The 17,729-nt window shown below is 37.0% G+C and overlaps 1 long non-coding RNA gene across 1 annotated transcript in view; it reads left to right on the forward strand.

Annotated features, from left to right (window-relative positions):
• LOC309614706 overlaps positions 1 to 17,237 on the forward strand; it is a 411,347-nt gene extending 394,110 nt beyond the window's left edge. The window contains exon 2 of the long non-coding RNA XR_014236373.1: positions 8,280 to 17,237. This is a non-coding gene — a long non-coding RNA (uncharacterized lncRNA). The remainder of the gene's footprint in view (positions 1 to 8,279) is intronic.
• Positions 17,238 to 17,729: the final 492 nt, after the last annotated feature.

The raw sequence follows: 17,729 nt of genomic DNA on the forward strand, positions 1-17,729 counted from the left end.
AAAGAATATAGAAGGGGTAGTGGAAAGGGACTGATTGTAACCACATGCACTGCAATTTAACCCACTAAACCTTCTGGGGTTTCTTTGCTTGTTTTTGTTTTAGAATTGTGGTAAGCTATCAGTTTGAGCAAGCAGATACCAGGAGTGGACTGAGCAGGTAAGTTTGTGCTTCACTCATCTTGGATCTCACCACTCTGGTGTGCACCAGCCCACTTCTAATCACTAGTATCTTCATTTCTGTGCCTAAAGACCTTTCAGGCTTCTCCCAGAACTTTATTATATACTTGAAAGTTGTTAGGAGAGTAGAGTTTTAATGTTCTCACAGTTACATCAACAACAACAAAATGGTAATTATGTGAGGTGAAGGGGGTGTTAACTAACCTTATTGTGGAAAACAGTTCACAATATGCATGTGTATAAAAATCATCACAGTGTACACCTTATACTTACACAGTGTCAAGTCAATTATATTTCAGTAAAGCTGGGAAAAAGTGATCGGAGGGAGTTGGTGTGTCAGTGTTCTTTACCCATTGGGTGATATATATGGAGGAAAAGGGGAGGAAGTGGGGAAGAGAGAGGGAGAAGAAGAGGGAGAGGGGGAGAGAAGGAGAGAGAGGGAGAGAGATTTTAAGGAAGTTGGTTCATTGGTTCATGTAGGAGCTGGCAAGTATGTTGTTTATAATATAGGCCAGCAGGCTGGAAATTTAAAATATTGCAGGTGAGTTAATATTGCAGTCTTGAGTTGATATTGCAGCCTTGAGTCCAAAATCTGCAAGGCAGGCCAGCAGGCTAGAAATTTGGGTAAGGTTTTTATATCACTCTCTTGGGGCAGAGCTCTGTCTTCTTCAGGAAACCTCAGTCTTTGCTCTTAAGGCCTTCAACTGATTGGATGAGGCTCATGAACATTTTGTAGGGCAATCTGTTTTACTGAAAGTCTACTGATTGTAAATGTTAATCACATCTAAAAAATACTTTCACAGCAACATCTTGACTAATGTTTGACCAAATGACTGGACACCATAGCCTAGACAAGATGACACATAAAATTAACCATCTCATGTGGCTTGTGTTTTATACTGTTTGACAGCATTTTCTCATGAAATGTAGCCTTTGTTGCCCATATGGTGACTTAACACACCCTTTATTGGCTTCCTTCTTTTCTGTTTGTCACTATATTACTCCAATACCTCCAAAAGAAACTATGTGCTTTTGAATACTTGGAAGAGTATTTTATTATTAAATTTTGAAATATTTATACAAATCAAATCTTCTGTAATAGAAAAATTAGATAAATAAATAGATAATTTTTTGGATATTTCTTACAAACTATCATAGGTTTCAAATATTATTATGAATGCCATTGTATAGGGAGCTGAAGAGTCCTACAGACTCAGAGAATAAGAGATGCTCTCTGAGGTTTGCAGTCAAGGGGAGGTGGAGAGGAGACTATGGAGAACCACACTTCTGATCACATGCAGAGGTCCAGGATACCTCATATGAGCCTGGGGAAGAAGTTTAAAAACTGGAAAATACTTTGATGTGGCTTTTGAAGGATCCCAGCCAGCAGATTGGCAACAGCACAGTGGGATTCCCTGCAATTCCCTGGCATTGCAGGGCTGGTGTTGACAGTGATGCTGCAGGCTGTGTTGATGCTATCTTGAGACATATAACAAAACGTTTATTTGTCTTGCTATCCTGGGGAGGGAAGGCAAGCTGCTGAGGTATCACCTCATTTTAACTGCCTTTTCTTTTATCCCAAAACTAGGGGACTGAAGGTGGGATACTGGAAGGAGAGTCAAATGCTATAAACTAATTGATTTATGTTAAAACCATTTAAAAATTTTATATGTCTAAATGCATGAATAAGCATGAGAGAACTCAGGGCTTTTGAAATCAAGGTAAACAAATAGATTAAGGAGTTAATGAAGTTAGATCTTCCTTTTTTCTCTAACCTCAATTTGGTAACCAAAGTCAAGAGACTTTAAATTTTATAGACCTTGGATAAATGGATAACACTTATATAAGATTTTACATTCCTAGGTGTAGAAAAATAACATTTATTTTACACGAATTAAATACCGCACATAGTGGTAAACTGAAGATGTTATAACTGTTGACTCAGTTAAGCTTCTCAGTAGTCCTATTACATATGTACTATTTTATACCCAATTTACAGAAGAGAAAACTGAGACAGAGAGATCAAGTAAATGTCACATTATGTAATTGGAACAGGCAGATTTGAAACTCAGATTGTCCTCCAAAGTTTTAAATTTATTAGGACATTATGCATAATTGAATGAAAGTATTACATAGTTACTGGTAATCCATTGGTTAAATATGGACTACTTCTTAGTAGGGTTTAACCTGGACACTGGAAACAGTTTAGCTCTCATGGTCAAGAGTTTTTCTTTGAGAGTAAACTTATAAATCTCTTACGTTGAACATTTGAAACCAAAGCCCTCCTTTCACATGCACAATGGCACAAATTCACAGTGACACTGATATTTTGATATCAAAATATATGATATTTTGCTTCTATTTCATCTTAAGGAACATATCATGATAAGGGGTAAATGGAGAAGCTGAACAACTTTTCTTAGACCTAATGGGAATCCATAGTGGGCCCTTTATAAGCAGACATCACTGCTTGGCGCCAGCCTCAGCTAGGTTACATTAAATATTTTTAATATTGCATTATCTGTGATCCTAAGCAATTAAGAGACTCTCAATTCTTATAAAAGGAAACAAACAAAAAAAATGAACAATAGATTTAGCCAGATACTTTCATACAGAAGATAATGTTCTCTTTTCCCAAAAGTTCTGTGTGTCTATGACAGAGATTTGTCCTGAGCCAGCCTGGGAAAGCTCAGAGAGTCTCAGGGCCTTTAGCTCCGTCCCTTACTTCCTGACAGCTTAGAAAGTGCAGGCCAGTTGTTTCACTTTAGTGCTTGGTTTGTCCCATATTTGTTTTTGCGTCTCTGAGACAGTGACTACAGAGGATGTAGGAGGGAATGTCAAGTTGTTAATGATTTTGTTTCAGCCTACATCAAAAGATGTTTTCCAATGGCTAATCACTGTCAACCATTTAATGTGGATATAATTCAATTAAGAGCACTTTATTTCCCTATGAAAATAACTAAGAACACCATTCTGTTGTGGTGGGCATCTTATTATACACAATGCAAAGGAAGTCTAGGAAATTGTTGTATTGGCCACCAGGAAATGGAGAAGAAACTATCAAACCTTCAGCAAAATAATCACTGGCTGGGGCAAAAACCGATTTGGTCTGACCCCATCTTAAATCAGTGGTAGTATGTACCATCAGAGACACAGTGATCTCACGAAACTTCCAAGCATTAATAAAATCTCTTTACACTTATATAATTATTTTTACATATTTATTGGAGTATAATTGCTTTACAATGTTGTGTTAGTTTCTGCTGTACAACAAAGTGAATCAGCTATATGTATGTATGTGTGTATATATATATATATATATATATATCCCCATATCCCTTCCCTCTTGAACCTCCCTCCCACTCTCCCTATCCCACCACTTTAGGTTGTCACAAAGCACTAAGCTGATCTCCCTGTGCTATGCAGCAGCTTCCCACTAGCCATCCATTTTACCTTTGATAGGGTATATATGTCATTGTTACTCTCTCACTTCACCCCAGCTTCCCCTCCCCTCCCCCACTGTGTCCTCAAGTCCATTCTCTGCATCTGTGTCTTTATTCCTGGACTGCCACTAGATCATCAGTACCATTATTTTAGACGCCATATATATGCATTAGCATATGGTGTTTGTTTTTCTCTTACTGACATACTTCACTCTGTATGAGAGACACTATATCCATCCACCTCATTACAAATAACTCAATTTCGTTCCTTTTTAAGGCTGAGTAATATTCCATTGTATATATGTGCCACATCTTCTTTATCCATTCATCTGCTGATGGACATGTAGGTTGCTTCAATGTCTTGGCTATTGTAAATAGTGCTGCAGGGAACATTGTGGTACATGTGTCTTTTTGAATTATGGTTTTCTCAGAGTATATGCCTGGGAGTGGGATTGCTGGGTCATATGGTAGTTCCATTTTTAGTTTTTCAAGAAACCTCCATACTGTTCTCCGTAGTGGCTGTATAAATTTACATGCCCACCAACAGTGCAGGATGGTTCCCTTTTCTCCACACCCCTCCAGCATTTATTGTTTCTCGATTTTTTGATGATGGCCATTCTGACCAGTGTGAGGTGATTCCTCACTGTAGTTTTGATTTGCATTTCTCTAATGATTAGTGATGTTGAGCATCTTTTCATGTGTTTGATGGCAATCTGTATATCTTCTTTGGAGAATGTCTATTTAGGTTTTCTGGCCATTTTTGGATTGAGCTGTTTTTTTTTTGATATTGAGCTGCATGAGCTGCCTGTATATTTTGGAGATTAATCCTTTGTAAGTTGCTTCATTTGCAAATATTTTCTCCCATTCTGAGGGTTGCTTTTCATCTTGTTTATGGTTTCCTTTGCTGTACAAAAGCTTGTAAATTTCACTAGGTCCCATTTGTTTATTTTTGTTTTTATTTCCACTACTCAAGGAGGTAGGTCAAAAAAGATCTTGCTGTGATTTATGTCATAGAGTGTTCTGCCTATGTTTTCCTCTTAGAGTTTTATAGTGTCTGGCCTTACATTTAGGTCTTTAATCCATTTTGAGTTTATTTTTGTGTATGGTGTTAGGAAGTGTTCTAATTTTATTCTTTTACATGTAGCTGTCCAGTTTTCCCAGCACCACTTACTGAAGCAGCTGTCTTTTCTCCATTGTATATTCTTGCATCGTTTGTCAAAGATAAAGTGACCATAAGTGTGGGTTTATTTCTGGGCTTTCTATCCTGTTCCATTGTTATATATTTTTGTTTTTGTGTCAGTACCATACTGTCTTGATTACAGTAGCATTGTAGTATAGTCTGAAGTCAGGGAGCCTGATTCCTCCAGCTCCGTTTTTCTTTCTCAAGATTGCTTTGGTTATTCGGGGTCTTTTGTGATTCCATACAAATTGTAAACTTTTTTTTTGTTCTAGTTCTGTGAAAAATACCATTGGTAATTTGATAGAGATTGCATCGAACCTGTAGATTGCTTTGGGGAGTATAGTCACTTTGACAATGTTGAGTCTTCCAATCCAAGAACATGGTATATCTCTCCATCTATTAGTATCATCTTTGATTTTTTTCATCAGTGTCTTACAGTTTTCTGCATACAGATCTTTTGCCTCCTTAGTTAGGTTTATTCCTAGGTATTTTATTTTTTTGTTGCAATGATAAATGGGAGTGTTTCCTTAATTTCTCTTTCTGATTTTTCTCTGTTAGTGTATAGGAATGTAAGTGATTTCTGTGCATTAATTTTGTATCCTGCTAATTTACGAAATTCATTGGATAGCTTTAGTAGTTTTTTGGTAGTGACTTTAGGATTTTCTATGTATAGTATCACGTCATCTGCAAACAGTGACAGTTTTACTTCTTTTCCAATTTGGATTCCTTTTATTTCTTTTTCTTCTCTGATGGCCATGGCGAAAACTTCCAAAACTATGTTGAATAATTGTGGTGAGAGTGGGCACCCTTGTCTTGTTCGTGATCTTAGAGGAAATGCTTTCAGTTTTTCACCGTTGAGAATGATGTTGGCTGTGTGTTTGTCATAAATGGCCTTTATTATGTTGAGGTAGGTTCCCTCAATGCCCACTGTTTGGAGAGTTTCTATCATAAATGGGTGATGAAATTTGTTAAGCGGAGACATTCAAGATGGTGGAAGAGTAAGACATGGAGGTCACCTTCCTCCCCACAAATACATCAGAAATATATCTACATGTGGAACACTCCTACAGAACACCTACTGAATGCTGGCAGAAGACCTCAGACTTCCCAAAAGGCAAGAAACTCCCCACGTACCTGGGTAGGGCTAAAGAAAAAAGGAAAAACAGAGACAAAAGAATACGGACAGGACCTGCACCTCAAGGAGGGAGCTGTGAAGGAGGAAAAGTTTCCACACACTAGGAAGCCCCTTCACTGATAGAGATGGTGGGTGACGGGGGGGAAGCTTTGGAGCCACGAAGGAGAGTGCAGCAACAGGAGTGCAGAGGACAAAGTGGAGAGATTACTGCACAGAAGATCACTGCCGACCAGCACTCACAGACTGAGAGGCTTGTCTGCTCACCTGCCGAGACGGGTTGGGACTGGGAGCCGAGGCTCCAGCTTCGGAGGTCAGATCCCAGGGAGAGGACGGGTGTTGGCTGTGTGAACACAGCCTGAAGGGGGCTAGTGCACCACAGCTAGCCAGAAGGGAGTCCGGGAAAATGTCTGGAACTCCCTAAGAGGCAAGTGACCATTGTTTCAGGGTGCACGAGGAGAGCAGATTCAGAGCACCACCTAAATGAGCTCCAGAGATGGGCACAAGCCACGGCTATCAACATGGGACACCAGATGGGCATGAAACAGTAAGGCTGCTGCTGCAGCCACCAAGAAGCCAGTGTGCAAGCACAGGTCACTATCCACACCTCCGCTCCTGGGAGCCTGTGCAGCCCACCACTGCCAGGGTCACGTGATCCAGGAACAACTTCCCCAGGAGAATACATGTGCACCTGTTGCAACGTCACGCCAGCCTCTGTCACTGCAGGCTCACCTCGCATTCTGTATCCCGCCCTTAATCTGGCCTGAGTGAGCCAGAGCCCCCTAACCAGCTCCTCCTTTAACCCTGTCCTGTCTGGGCAGGAACAGATGCCCTCAGGTGACCTACACATAGAGGCGGGGCCAATCCAAAGCTGAACCCCAGGACCTGAGGGAAAAAAGAAGAGAAAGGGAAATTTCTCCCAGCAGCATGAGGAGCAGCAGATTAAATCTCCACAATCAACTTGATGTACCCTGTATCTGAGGAATAACTGAATAGACAATGAATCATCTTAAAATTGCAGTGGTGGAATTTGGGAGCAACTGTAGACTTGGGGTTTGCTGTATGCGACTGACTGGTTTCGGGTTTTATGTTATCTCAGTTTAGTATTTACACTTTATTATCATTGGTAGATTTGTTTATTGATTTGGCTGCTCTCTTCCTTTTTTTTTTAATACAGATTTATATATTTTTTCCTTTTTCAATTTTTGTGAGTGTGTATTTGTATGCTTCTTTGTGTGATTGTGTCTGTATATCTGTGCTTTTATCATTTGTCCTATGGTTCTGTCTGTCCGTTTTTAAATTTTTTTTTAATATAGCACATGTTCTCATTGCTGAATTTGCTTTTATGGTTTGGTTTCTCTCTTCTCTCTTTCTTTTTTTTCGTTTTTTATTACTTTTTAATTTTTAAATTTTTAATAAATTTTTATTTTTATTTTAATAACTTTATTTCTTTTTATTTTACTTTTTTTCTTTCTTTCTTTTGTTCTCTCTTTTGTTCTGAGCCATGTGTCTGACAGGTTTTGGTGCTTTGGGCAGGTGTCAGACCTGTGTCTCTGAGGTGGGAGAGCCGAGTTCAGGATATTCGTTCACCAGAGACCTCCCAGCTCCATGTGATATCAAACAGTGTAAGCTCTCCCAGAGACCTCCATCTCAATGCTAAGGCGCAGCTCCAGTCAATGACCAGTAAGCTACAGTGCTGCACACCTTATGCCAAAAAACTAGCAAGACAGGAACACAACTCCACCCATTAGCAGAGAGACGACCTAAAATTATAATAAGGTCAAAGAAAACCCAAAACACGCCATCGGACGTGGTAGTGCCCACCAGAAAGACAAGATGCAGCTCATCCACCAGAACACAGGCACTAGTCTCCTCCACCAGGAAGCCTACACAGCCCATTGAACAAAACTTAGCAACTGGGGGCAGACACCAAATCAATGGGAAATACGAACCTGCAGCCTGTGAAAAGGAGACCCAAAACACAGTAAGTTAAGCAAAATGAGAAAACAAACACAACAGCAGATGAAGGAGCAGGGTAAAAACCCACCAGACCTAACAAATGAAGAGGAAATAAGCAGTCTATATGAAAAGGAATTCAGAGTAATGATAGCAAAGATGATCCAAAATCATGGAAATAGAATGGAGGAAATACAAGAAACGTTTAACAAGGACCTAGAAGAACTAAAGAGTAAACAAACAATGATGAAAAACACAATAAATGAAATTAAATATTCTCAGGAAGGAATGAAGAGCAGAATAACTGAGGGAGAAGAATGGATAAGTGATCTCGACAGTAAAAGAGTGGAAATAACTACTGCAGAGCAGAATAAAGAAAAAGAATGAAAAGAACTGAGGACAGTCTCAGAGACGTCTAGGACAACATTAAACGCACAAACATTCGAATTATATGGGTCTCAGAAGAAGAAGAGAAAAAGGAAGGGACTGAGAAAATATTTTAAGAGATTACAGTTGAAAACTTACCTAGAATGGGAAAGGAAATAGTCAATCAAGTTCAGGAAGTGCAGGGAGTCCCATACAGGATAAATCCAAGGAGAAACATGCCAAGACACATATTAATTAAAACTATCAAAAATTAAATACAAAGAACAAATATTAAAAGCAGCAAGGGAAACATAACAAAAAAATACAAGAGAATCCTTGGTAAACAGCTGATCATAACAAATAAATACAAGGGAATCCAGGTAAACAGCTGATCTTTCAGCAGAAACTCTGCAAGCCAGAAGGGAGTGGCAGGACATATTTAAAGTGATGAAAGGGAAACACCTACAACCAAGATTACTCTATCCAGCAAGGATCTCATTCCTATTTGACAGAGAAATGAAAATCTTTACAGACAAGTAAAAGCAAAGAGAGTTCAGCACCACCAAACAAGCTTTACAACAAATGCTAAAGGAACTTCTCTAGGCAGGAAACACAAGAGAAGGAAAAGACCTACAATAACAAACCCAAAACAATTAAGGAAATGGTGATAGGAACATACATATCAATAATTACCTTAAATATGTATCAATTCAATGCTCCCACCAAAGACATAGACTGGCTGAATGGATACCAAAACAAGACATGTATATATGCTGTCTACAAGAGATGCACTTCACACCTAGGGACACATACAGACAGAACGTGAGGGGATGGAAAAAGATATTCCATGCAAAAGGAAATCAAAAGAAAGCTGGAGTAGCAATTCTCATATCAGACAAAATAGACTTTAAAATAAAGACTATTGCAATAGACAAAGAAGGACACTACATAATGATCAAGGGATCAATCCAAGAAGATATAAAAATTGTAAATATTTATGCACCCAACATAGGAGCACCTAAGGAGCACATAGGCAAATGTTAACAGCCATAAAAGAGGAAATAGACAGTAACACAATCATACAAGGGTAATTTACCACACTACTTTCACCAATGCACAGATCATTCAAAATGAAAATAAATAAGGAAACACAAGCTTTAAAGGATACATTAAACAAGAGGGACTTAATTGACATTTATAGGACATTCCATCCAAAAACAACAGAAAACACTTTCTTCTCAAATACTCATGGAACATTCTCCATGATAGATAATATCTTGGGTCACAAATCAAGCCTTGGTAAATTTAAGAAAATTGAAATCATATCAAGTATCTTTTCTGACCACCATGCTATGAGATTAAATATCAATTACAGGAAAAAATCTACCAAAAATAAAAATATATGGAGGTTAAACAGTACACTACTTAATAACCAAAAGATCACTGAAGAAATCAAAGAGGAAATCAAAAAATACCTAGAAACAAATGACAATGAAAACATGATGACCCAAAACCGATGGGATGCAGCAAAAGCAGTTATAAGAGGGGAGTTTATAGCACTACAATCCTGCCTCAAGAAACAAGAAATATCTCATATAAACAACCTAACCTTACACCTAAAGCAAGTAGAGAAAGCAGAACAAAAAAACCCCAAAGTTAGCAGAAGGAAAGAAATCATAAAGATCAGATCAGAAATAAATGAAAAAGAAATGATAGAAAAGATCAATAAAACTAAAAGCTTGTTCTTTCAGAAGATGAACAAAATTGATAAACCATTAGCCAGGATCATCAAGAAAAAATGGGAGAAGACTCAAATCAATAGAATTAGAAACGAAAAGGAGAAGTAACAACTGACATTGCAGAAATACAAAGGATCATGAGAGATCACTACAAGCAACTATATGCCAATAAAATGGACAACTTGGAAGAAATGGACAAATTCTTAGAAAAGCACAACCTTCTGAGACTGAACCAGGAAGAAATAGAAAATATAAACAGAGCAATCACAAGCACTGAAATTGAGACTGTGATTAAAAACCTTCAAAAAAAAAAAAAAAAAAAAAAACCCGCAGGACCAGATGGCTTCACAGGAGAATTCTATCAAACATTTTCAGAAGAGCTAACACCTATCCTTCTCAAAGTCTTCCAAAATACAGCAGAAGGAGGAACACTCCCAAACTCATTGTACAAGGCCACCATCACCCTGATACCAAAACCAGACAAAGATGTCACAAAGAAAGAAAACTGTAGGCCAATATCACTGATAAACATAGATGCAAATATCCTCAACAAAATACTAGCAAACAGAATCTAACAGCATATTAAAAGGAGCATACACCATGATCAAGTGGGTTTTATTCCAGGAAGGCAAGGTTCTTCAATATACGCAAATCAATCAATGTGATACACCATATTAATAAATTGAGGGAGAAAAACCATATGATCATCTCAGTAGATGCAGAAAAAGCTCTCAACAAAATTCAACACCCATTTACAATAAAAATCCTCCAGAAAGTAGGCATAGAGGGAACTTACCTCCACATAATAAAATCCATATATGACAAACCCACAGCCAACATCGTTCTCAGTGGTGAAAAACTGCAACAATTTCCTCTAAGATCAGGACCAAAACAAGGTTGTCCACTCTTACCACTATTATTCCACATAGTTTTGGAAGTTTTAGCCACAGCAATCAGAGAAGAAAAAGAAATAAAAGGAATCCAAATCGGAAAAGAAGAAGTAAAGCTGTCACTGTTTGCAGATGACATGTTACTATACATAGAGAATCCTAAAGATGTTACCAGAAAACTACTAGAGTTAATCAATGAATTTGGTAAAGTAGCAAGTACAAAATTAATGCACAGAATTCTCTTGCATTCCTATACACTAATGATGAAAAATTTGAAAGAGAAATTAAGGAAACACTCCCATTTACCATTGCAACAATAAGAATAAAATACTTAAGAATAAACCTACCTAAGGAGACAAAAGACCTATGTGCAGAAAAGTATAAGACAGTGATGAAAGAAATTAAAGATGATACGAACAGATGGAGAGATATACCATGTTCTTGGACTGGAAGCTTCAACATTGTGAAAATGACTATACTACGCAAAGCAACCTACAGATTCACTGCAATCCCTATCAAACCACCAATGGCATTTTTCACAGAATTAGAAGAAAAAATTTCAGTTTGTATGGAAATACAAAAGACCCCGAATAACCAAAGCAATCTTGAGAAAGAAAAACGGAGCTGGAGGAATCAGGCTCCCAGACTTCAGACTATACTACAAAGCTTCAGTAATCAAGACAGTATGGTACTGGTTACACAAACAGAAACATACATCAATGGAATAGGATATGAAGCCCAGAGATAAACCCATGCACATATGGTCACCTTATTTTTGATAAAAGAAACAAGAATATACAATGCAGAAAAGACAGCTTCTTCAATAAGTGGTGGAAAAACCGGACAGCTACATGTAAAGAATGAATTTAGAACACTTCTTAACACCATTCAAAATAACAAATGCAAAATAAATTAAAAACCTAAATGTAAGGCCAGACACTATAAACCTCTTAGAGGAAAACATAGGCAGAACACTCTATGACATAAATCACAGCAAGACCCTTTTTGACCCACCTCCTAGAGAAATGGAAATTAAAACAAAAATAAACAAATGGAACTTACGAGCTTTTGCATTGCAAAGGAAACCATAAACAAGATGAAAAGACAACTCTCAGAATGGGAAAAAATATTTGCAAATGAAGCAACTGACAAAGGATTAATCTCCAAAATTTACAAGCAGCTCATGCAGCTCAATATCAAAAAAACAAACAACTCAATCCAAAAATGAGCAGACCACCTAAATAGAGATTTCTCCAAAGGAGATATACAAATTGCCAAAAAACCCATGAAAGGATGTTGAACATCACTAATCATTTGAGAAGTGCAAATCAAAACTACAATGTGGTATCACCTCACCCCAGTAAGAATGGCCATCATCAGAAAATCTACAAACAATAAATGCTGGGAGGGTGTGGAGAAAAGGGAACCCTCCCACTGTTGGTGGGAATGTAAATTGATAGAGCCACTATGGTGAACACAATGGATGTTCCTTAAAAAACTAAAAATAGAACTACCATATGGCCTAGCAATCTCACTACTGGGCATATACCCTGAGAAAACCATAATTCAAAAAGGGTTATGTACCACAATGTTCATTGCACCTCTTTTTATAATAGCCAGGATATGGAAGCAATCTAAGTGTCCATTGAGAGATGAATGGATAAAGAAGCTGTGACACATATATACAATGGAATATTACTCAGCCATAAAAAGAAACAAGATTGAGTTATTTGTAGTGAGGTACATGGACCTAGATACTGTCATACAGAGTGAAGTAAGTCAGGAAGAGAAAAACAAATACCGTATGCTAACACATATATATGGAATCTAAAAAAAAAAAAAAGTTTCTGAAGAACCTAGGGGAAGAACAGGTATAAAGACTCACATGTAGAGAATGGACTTTAGGACATGGGGAAGGGAAGGGTAAGCTGGAATGAAGTGAGAGATTGGCTTGGACTTATATATATTACCAAATGTAAAATAGATAACTAGTGGGAAGCAGTCACATAGCACAGGGAGATCAGCTCAGTGTTCTGTGACCACCTAGAGTGGTGAGGTAGGGAGGATGGGAGGGAGATGCAAGATGGAGGAGATATGTGGATATATGTATATGTATAGCTGATTCACTTTGTTATAAAGCAGAAACTAACAAACCATTGTAAAGCAATTATACTCCAATAAAGATTTTTTTAAAAAAAGAAAGTTTTGGAAAGGTTTTTCTGCATCTATTGAGATTGTCATATGGTTTTTATCCTTCAATTTGTTAATATGGCATATCAAATTGATTGATTTGCATATATTGAAGTACACTTGCATTCCTGGGAGAAAGCCCACTTGATCATGATGTATTATCCTTTTACTGTGCTGTTGTATTCTGTTTGCCAGTATTTTGTTAAGGATTTTTGCATCTCTGTTCATCAGTGATATGGTCCTGTAATTTTCTTTTTTTGTGACACCTTTGTCTGGTTTTGTTATCAGGGTGATGGTGGCCTTGTTGAATGAGTTTGGCAGTATTCCTCCCTCTGCTGTATTTTGGAAGAGTTTAAGAGGATAGGTGTTAGCTCTTCTTAAATCTTTGATTGAATTTGCCTATGAAGCCATCTGACCTTTTGGTTTTGTTTGTTGGCAGGTTTTTAATCACATTTTCAATTTCAGTCCTTGTGATTGGTCTGTTTATATTGTCTATTTCTTCCTGGTTCAGTCTTGGAAGGTTGTACTTTCTAAGAATTTGTCTATTTTATTGGCATATAGTTACTTGTAGTAGTCTCTCATGATCTTCTGTAGCTCTGCAGTGTCAGTTGTTACTTCTTTTCCATTTCTAACTCTATTGATTTGAGTATTTTTCCTTTTCTTTCCTGATGAGCCTGACTAATGGTTTATCAATTTTATTATCCTCTCAAAGGATCCACTTTTAGTTTTATTGATCTTGGTTATTGTTTACTTCATTTCTTTTTCATATATTTCTGATCTGATCTTTATGATATCTTTCCTTCTGCTATTTTTGGGTTTTTTCCCCATTGTTCTTATTTTTATTTATTTATTTTTTACAGTAGGTGGTTATTAATTATCTATTTTATATATATTATTATATATATTTTTTGTTTTTCTTCTTTCTCTAATTGTTTTAGGTGTAATATTAGGTTGTGTATTTGAGGTTTTTGTTGTTTCTTGAGGTAGGGTTGTATTGCTATGAACTTCCCTCTTAGAACTGCTTTTGCTGCATCCCATAGGTTTTGGATCGTGTTGTTCTTGTCATTTGTCTGTAGGTATTTTTCGATTTCCATTTTGGTTTCTTCAGTGGTCTCTTGGTTTTTTAGTAGTGCGTTGTTTAGCCTCCATGTATTTGTATTTTTTTTACAATTTTTTTCCAATAATTGATATTTAGTTTCATAGACTTGTTGTGAGAAAAGATGCTTTATATGACTTCAATTTTCTTAAATTTATCTAGGTTAATTTGTGACCCAAGATGTGATCTATCCTGGAGAATGTTCCATGTGCCCTTGAGAAGATAGTGTAATCTGCTCTTTTTGGATGGAATGTCCTGTAAATATCAATTACATACATCTGGTCTAATGTGTCATTTTAAACTTGTGTTTCCTTATTTTTTTCTTTTTGGATGATTTGTCCATTGGTGTATGTGGGGTGTTAAAGTCCCCTACCATTATTGTGTTACTGTCAATTTCCCCTTTTATGGTTGTCAGCATTTGCCTTATGTATTGTGGTGCTCCTATGTTGGGTGCATATATATTTACAATTGTTATATCTTCTTCTTGTATTGATCCCTTGATCATTATGTCGTGTCCTTCTTTGTCTCTTGTAATAATCTTTACTTTAAATTCTTTTTTTCCCCTGGTATTAGAATTGCTACTCCAGCTTTCTTTTGATTTCCATTTGCATTGAATATATTTTTCCATCCCCTCACTTCAGTGTGTATGTGTCCCTAGGTCTGAATTGGGTCTCTTGACAGCATACATACAGGTCTTGTTTTTGAATCCATTTAGCCAGTCTGTGTGTTTCGTTTGGAGAATTTAATCTATTCACATTAAAGGTAATTATTGATATGTATGTTCCTATTACCATTTTCTTAATTGTTTTGGGTTTGTTTTTGTAGGTCCTTTTCTTCTCCTGTTTCCCGCTTAGAGAAGTTCCTTTAGCATTTGTTGTAGAGCTTGTTTGGTGGTGCTGAATTCTCTTAACGTTTGCTTGTCTGTAAAGCTTTTGATTTCTCCATTGCATTTGAATGAGATCCTCACTGGGTAGAGTAAGCTTTATTTTAGTTTTTTCTTTTTCATCTCTTTAAATATATCCTGCCCCTCCCTTCTGGCCAGCAGAGTTTCTGCTGAAAAATCAGCTGTTAACATTATGGGGATTCCCTTTTATATTATTTGTTGCTTTTCTTTTGCTGCTTTTAATATTTTTTCTTTGAATTTAATTTTTGATAATTTGTTTAATATGTGTCTTGGCATGTTTCTCCTTGGGTCTGTCCTGTATGGGACTCTGCTCTTCTAGGACTTGATTTTCTATTTCCTTTCCCATGTTATGGAAGTTTTCAAGTAAAATCTCTTCAAATATTTTCTCATACCCTTTCTTTTTCCTTTCTTCTTCTGGGACCCCTATAATTCAAATGTTGGTGTGTTTAATATTGTCCCAGATGTCTATGAGACATCTTTTCATTCTTCTTTCTTTATTCTGCTCCGTGGCAGTTATTTCCACAATTGTATCTCCAGTTCACTTATTCATTCTTCTGCCTCCATTATTCTGCTATTGTTTCCTTCTAGAATATTTTAAATTTCATTTATTGTGTTGTTCATCACTGTTTGTTTTTTCTTTAGTTCTTCTAGGTCCTTGTTAAACGTTTCTTGTATTTTCTCTCTTCTATTTCCAAGATTTTGCATCATGTTTACTATCATTATTCTGAATTCTTTTTCAGGTAGTTTACCTATTTCCTCATCATTTTTTTGCTCTTGTGGGTTTTTTATCTTCTCCTTTGCCTGTAAGATATTTCTCTGTCTTCTCATTTTGTCTAATTTACAGTATTTGAGGTCTCCTTTCCCTAGGCTGCAGGGTCATAGTTCCTCTTTCTTCTGTTCTCTGCCCCTGCTGGATATGTTGGTCCAGTGGCTTGCATAGGCTTCCTAATGGGAGGGACTTGTGCCTGTGTTCTGGCAGGTGGAACCTGCCAGGTGGAGTCTTTTCCCTCTGATCAGCAGGGCCATGTCAGGTGGTGTATTTTGGGGTGTTTGTGAACTTAGTATGACTTTAGGTAGTGTGTGTGATGAGTGGGTTTGTGTTCCTGTCCTGTTTGTTGTTTGTTGTTAGACGTCCAGTGTTGATAGATGCTGACTCTTGGGTGGAGCCAGGTCTTGGATTCAGATAGAAACCTCTGTTCAAGCTCTCGGTGATTAGTCTTCTCTGGGGCCAGCAATTCTCTAGTTTTCCAGTGTCCTGAACTCATTATTCTCACACCAGAGCCTTGGGTCCGACTTCTGGTCGAGGAAGTAAGACCCCACAAGTTTCTCCTCCTGGAAATAAAGGGGATTAAAAAACAAAGACTAACAAAACCCCAGAAAATGGTAAAAGTAACATCAAATAAATAAAAACAGAAACAAGGAAGCATGCACACACAGAAAAGAAACAAATAAAACAAAAAACAGGAGAATAACCAGACAAACCCAAGAACAGAATCAAACAATTAAAAAGAAAACTGACAAAAACACAAAACCAAAAGCAAAACCAGAGTGCCCACTGAAGAATTATGTAAAAAAAGAAAACAAAGTGATGAAAATGATAAAAAAAAGAAAGAAAGAAAAAGAGAAAGGGGAAAAAACACCGAACAACAGAGGAGTAACGTAGAAATATAAATATAAAAAAAGAAAATAGAAAATATATTAGGGAAAAAAAGACAAACAAAAACTGAGAGAAATGGTAAAAACCAAATCGAAAAAAACAAAAACAGAAAGAAGGAAACACACACATGCAAAACAAACAAAAACAGAACCAGATAAAACAAAAAGAAGAGAATAACTAGACAAATAGAAGAACTCAAAAACAAAATCAAACAGTTAGGATCAAAAGTAAGCAAAACACAAAACCTGAAAACAAAAGCAAAGCAGTGTGCCAACTGAAGAATAAAGCAAGGAAACAGAACAAACTGATACAAATCATTTAAAAAATAATAATAATAAAATAAAATAAAAAGGGAAAAAACACAAGACAACAGAAAAGCAAAGTAGAAATGGAAATATTAAAAAAATAAAAATATACTAAAGAACAAGAAGAAGACAAAAATTAGGGAAAAGAACACAAAGCAACAGAAAAGCAAAGTAAAAATAGAAATATATAAAAAATAAAAAATATATTATAAAAGTGAAGACCCCAAAAGACAAAAAGAAAAACAAACTAAAACAACAACAAAGAAAAAAAAGCCAGAACCAACAACAGAATGAATCAAATCATAATAAAATTAATAGTAGTAATTAGGTTTCCATGGCGTCTCAGCTGTAAGTGTCCTTGCACATGCTGTGAGACACAGCCCACCTCCACCTCTCCAAGAAGCTCTCCTCTGCCTCTAGGCTGGTCTCTGGACCTTCTGTGGGCCCTGTGTGGACCACTCAGACTCTGATCTGGCCCAGTTCTTGCGTGTGTTTGCCCCCAAAGTCCACAGCTGCCAGAGCTAGACTGTTTTCATTTGTGGGAACACTCATTGTCTACTCAGATATTCCATAGACACAGGGTCTACCTAACTGATTGTGGGGATTTAATCTGCAGCTTGTACAGCTGATGGGAAGATTTTTGATCTTCTTCCTTAGTTGCCCCATCCCTGGGGTTCAGCTTTGGTTTTATCCC

Source organism: Balaenoptera borealis, assembly GCF_965194805.1.
Source record: "Balaenoptera borealis genome assembly, chromosome: 17".
NCBI classification, from domain to species: Eukaryota; Metazoa; Chordata; class Mammalia; order Artiodactyla; family Balaenopteridae; genus Balaenoptera; species Balaenoptera borealis.